This window comes from Salvelinus sp. IW2-2015, unplaced genomic scaffold (assembly GCF_002910315.2).
Source record: "Salvelinus sp. IW2-2015 unplaced genomic scaffold, ASM291031v2 Un_scaffold1383, whole genome shotgun sequence".
Lineage (NCBI taxonomy): Eukaryota > Metazoa > Chordata > Actinopteri > Salmoniformes > Salmonidae > Salvelinus > Salvelinus sp. IW2-2015.
The window spans coordinates 81719-87186 of record NW_019942873.1 but is presented as its reverse complement, the minus strand read 5'-3'; positions in this window follow the sequence as shown (position 1 = coordinate 87186).

Sequence of the window (5468 nt, the reverse complement as noted above, 5' to 3'; positions counted from 1 at the left end):
AGAGGAAGAGGAAAGCACCCAATAAGGACACAGCATCCATCACTGACTAAAGGAAGAAGAGGAGGAAGATCAGAACTAGATTCGTAGCACAGCCAAAATGAGGAATTAGAGTGAGAATTTGAGTCTTTCTGCCATTATTTTGATGGGATGATGCACAACAATAGGTTGACCAAACAACCACAAAAGTGTTACAAAAATGTTGAGCAGTTAAAAATCTAAAAGGAAGTGCTGACTTAGAGCCGGGCTGCAAAGCTCCAATCGTTGAGAGCAGCAGCGTCTAGTTGTTATATTTCCTGCCCCTTTTAGAGTAGGAAACACATGTGCGATGTCACTTTGCTGAAGTGAAAGTCTAGGAGAGATGCAGACAGTAACTTAGCAACTTTGTCGCTATATTTAGCGAGTATTCAGACCCATCTAGTGACACATTTTCAAAAAATCGACTAGCGACAAATCTAGCAACTTTTTCTGGTGTTATTTGAGACGTTTGGACACTGACGTGAAAGCACGTATCATTCTTACTCTTCTCAACGAGCAGCAGGTGCTGCCGTGGGCCCCACCCCTGTCCCAAAGCTCTCACAGGCGGCCCAGTCCTCGCACAGCAGTCCCTCCCAGCTGCAGTCAGAGCAGGAGATGTTCACCCCTCCGTGTCCAGACTGCAAATGAATAGTGCATGCCGGAAGCCGCCGCTGGCTGATCCCGCCCTGGCTTACATTCAGGGCGGGATGTAAATGTAAAATGTTCTTTGTCTAAAATAAATCACTGCATTTGACTCACACAGCCTCAGTCACTTACTCACCTTGTCCACTGTGTGTGTGCCTCTCTGTCACATAAGCTAAACATCTAGCCGACTAGCTCATCATGTCTCAGTCTAAACTGTACACTCAAAAATACAGAAAGGAGTGGGAATCAAACCCTGAATTCAAAGGCTGGTTGAAGCCGTTTATTGGAGATGATACACGGGCATACTGCCTGTATTGTAAGGCTGATTTCTACGCCAAACTTAGTGATGTAAAAAAACACATGACAACTCAAAAACATACTCAACAGGCAAAGCCTTATAACAGTTCCACCCAAAACAAGCTGCCATTTATGGTCAGAAAAATAGACTCTGCAAAAAAGTCTGAGGCCACCATGGCATTAGCTATCGCTGAACACTGTTCCATGCTGGCATGTGATCACATTGGAGAAGCATGTAGAGCTGCTTTCTCAGACTCCACTGCTGCTACCCACTTCAAAATGCACAGGACAAAGTGCACAGAAATGATTAATGGGGTTCTAGCACCATACTTTCTGAAAAAGTTGGTCGCAGATGTGGGTGACTAGTGTTTCAGCCTCCTCCTCGATGAGTCCACGGATGTAAGTGTTTCTAAGTACCTGGGGGTTGTGATAAGGTACTTTAGTGATACCAAGCAGACAATTGTATCAACATTTCTGGGGCTTGTTGAGTTGGAGGGAGGAGATGCCAAATCTATAGCCGGTGCTGTTGTGTCTTTCCTGGAGAAGTGTTGTCTTAAAAAAGAGAAACTCCTGGGTATAGGGACTGACACAATGCCTCTGTTATGACGGGGATTAACAATGGGGTCCATAAAGTTCTGAAGGAGGAGTATGGCCTCAAATACCTGGTTCTTATTCGCTGTGTGAGCCGCTCTCTGCAGCTTGCTCATTTGTAGTTCTAAACATATTGAGGGTGTTTTTTTACTCACTTTTTGTCTCTCCCACGACATTATTCCTCTCTCCTACAGCGTCCATGCACATGGCCAATTATGCAAATTAGGTAATAATTTAGCGACTTCTAGCGACTTTTAGGACAGCCAATAGCTACTTTCCTTACTGAGGAGTTGGCTACAGTGAATGCAGAAGACAGACATTCTCCTTCGCCTGACAAAGCACTCTACACAGCTGCACAGAGACAACCGTGTGTCAGAAGAATAATATAATCAGGTAAGAAGAGAGAGAGACGTCATGCAGAAGAACAGCTCCTGACTTGTTATAACTTTTGGTTGTTAAGAGTGAGATTGAGATGATTAAATTAGCAAAAAATGTATAGGTAATCAAATTGTACAACTGAAGATCAACACAGGAGGAAAAGATTGACAGAGAGTGAGTTAAAAGACACATTTTCATCATGCTAGCTAGCCAAATTCAAATTTTTCAGCTAGCTTACCGTCTACCTCCAACTGTTTACTGGTGGTAACCATAGCAACATGGCCACTGAGGCAGCAGCAGAGACTGAGAGACCCCCCCCCTTTAAAAAAAAAAAATCCAGCAGAAATCAAATCAGAGAAGGGAAGAATCAATTTTAAACACAGAATTCTGAGGGAGAACCCGGGAACTTTGTTTGCCGACTGCTCACAAAACAGGACTGTTACAAACCTGTTATTTTACATAGACCACACTACTGCCTGGCATGCAGCTGGAACCAGGCATTTCAGCTATACCACAAAGAAAGGCATCTGCAAGGGAAGGCAAATCCACATTTTTGAGGACAGAAGAAGGACCAGGAAAACAGGTTTCTGACGGTAAACATGTACCAGAACGGCACTGTCATTGTCCAGGGCAGTGAGGCTGCACCCAGCTCTTTTGTGCAGGACTTCCCCACCCTAAGGAAGATAGCAGAAACCAAAAAGGACAAGGACAGCACCCCAACCTCTCCCCTCCCCTCAGGCACCCCAACAGCAGGGCCAACCTCCCCCCTGCCTGCCTACAACCACCAGAGCCAAAACCCCACTACCATCAGCCTGCTGAGAGACAGGCTGGCTCTGTTAGAAGTATGGGTTACTGAGCTGAAGGAGCAGCCCCTCAGCTACACCACCACCAGCCCAGACACAGAGCTTCTACAGGACCAGATCAACCAGTGTAGGACCCAGCTGAAGAACTCTGTCCAGGAGCTGAGAGAGAGCCTTACCACAGCGCTTGAGGAGGTGAAGGCCACCATGAGGAGAGAGCTAGTGCAAATGAAGGAGGGGATGGCAAAGGAGTTGTCTGTCATCAAGAGGGTGCTACAGCACAGAGAGCAGACTGTAGAGCCTCCTAGAGAGAAGCTGCAGCCCCTCACCACCCCTAACAACCACACCACCCCTAACAACCCCACTGACCCACCTTGACCCACAATCCCCCCCATACCGACAAACCTTTACCAACACCCCCAGTCAACAAGGAGGCACACATAGGGACACCTACTACAGAGTGTCATATCTGCTCCCGCTCTTCCCCCCCTGGCGCTTGAGGGCTCCAGGCTGCCCTGCATCACTCACTCCTATCATCCATTACGCACACCTGCCTTCCCTCATCACGCACATCAGTGATATTGGACTCACCTGGACTCATCACCTGTTTATTACCTCTCCTATATTTGTCAATTCCTTTGTTCTTTGTGCTCTGTTCCCCGCTGCTGCATTGATTGTGTTTTGTTTGTGTTTTCTTGTTTCTGTCTTGTTCCATGTCCGTTATTTTATTCAATATTTTACTCCCCGTACCTGCTTCGTCTCCCCAGCGTCAATCCATGTGACAGAGAGAAGCTTTCTGGCCCCCCCTGACACACCCCACAAACCCCTCCTTGTACACAGGCCCTGTGTACTCCAGCCACAGACCGTAAACCCACTACTCTGGTAAAACCCACTGAGGTGGCCATCCTCGTTGACTCAAATGGGAAATTCATCCAAGAGGATAAACTCTTCGACCACCACAAGGTGTGTAAAATATGGTGCCCAAAAACACAAGATGCACTCCACATCCTGTCCCAGCCTGACTTTGGCACACCAGGCCACATTATTATTCACACTGGTTCCAACAACCTGCAAGAGGAGCAGGAGAGAGTAGGCAGCCTGGTCAACAGAGTAGCAGAGAGGGCCTCTGAGTGGTTCCCCAACTCACACATCACCATCTCCACTCTGCTGCCCCGCAAAGACTTTCATCTCCGTACCATTCAGAAAGTCAACGCTGACATCACCAGAGGGTGTGGCCTACTCCCGAACGTGCACGTTGCACACCACCCAACAATCACCCCAGAGCATCTGCACGACCACTCCCACCTGAGTAAGTAGACAGTAGGGATGTTTGCCAAATCTCTAAAGGACGTGGCACTTGGTAGACAAACACCCCATGCTGCACTGGACAGAGGACCACCCAGAGACCCCTACCAGACCACTGCACCACCAAGGAGCCCCAGGCCCCTTCAACGCCCCACCAGACCCAGCGCACCCCACAGACCCCACCCACCACCAGAGCAACACCACTTCCATCGGCTTAGCCAGACCGGACCGGGCCCAGCATACTACCCCGCACCAGACCACCACCTCTACCAGACCAGAGAGGAAGCCCCACGGCCCAGACCTGGCCCCTCTCCACTCCACAGGGCCCAACAGCAGGACCAGCACAACTACGCAGAGGTTGTCAGAGGACAGGAGAACCCTGTAGGATTAAGTGAGATTAAACACCTCCTCCAATACATCTGCACTAAACACACATGGACGCATGCATGAACACACACACACACACACACAACACACACACACACACACACACACACACACCACACACACACACACACCACACACACACACACACACACACACACACACACACACACACACACACACAACACACACACACACACACACACACACACACACACCTATTGTACTAAAAGCTTTACTTGTTCAACGAATAGGAATATTTATATATAACAGAAAAAATGTTAGCTGTCATCCAGTTTATCTCACTCTTAACAACTTAATAGTGTGACGAATATCACCGAGGGTGGCTCCCCTTCCCGTTCGGGTGGCGCTCGGCGGTCGTCGTCACTGGTCTACTAGCTGCCACGATCCCTTTTTCCCCTTTCGTTTGGTTTTGTCTAATTGTTTTCACCTGTTCCTTGTTGGGGTTTTGGGGTGGTTGTTATTTAAGTTCGATTAGCCCACTTGTGTTTGTGCGGGCTTGTTTCTGTATTGTGAGAGGTGTTCTTTATTTTATGGGTTTTCCACTGTCCGGTGTGATACCAGAGTGTACTTAGGTGGAGTGTATTACGCCTGTGTTCGGCGTTACCTTTTGTACCTTTTTTGTTTGGACATTAAAGCGTGTTTTTCCCCGTATCCTCTGCTCTCTGCGCCTGACTCCACACCCATTCACTCTTTGAGCGTTACAAATAGTTAGTAGTTACTGTATTTCTGACTGCTATTCTTTCTTTTGGAACATTAAATCACTATCAGTTAGCATGTGGAACATTCAGGGCCTAAACTCACCAACCTTTGGATTGAAGAGTTTAACACTGGAGTTCAACAAACATCTTAAAGATGTTGATGTCATCATTCTGCAGGAGACATGGTGTAAGGCTGACGCTGTCACTCACTGCCCCACAGGCTACAGAGAGGTAATTGTGCCATCACAGAAACACAGCTCTGTCAATAGAGGCAGAGACTCTGGAGGACTGATCATTTGGTACAAATCCGAAATACAAAATCTAATTGATC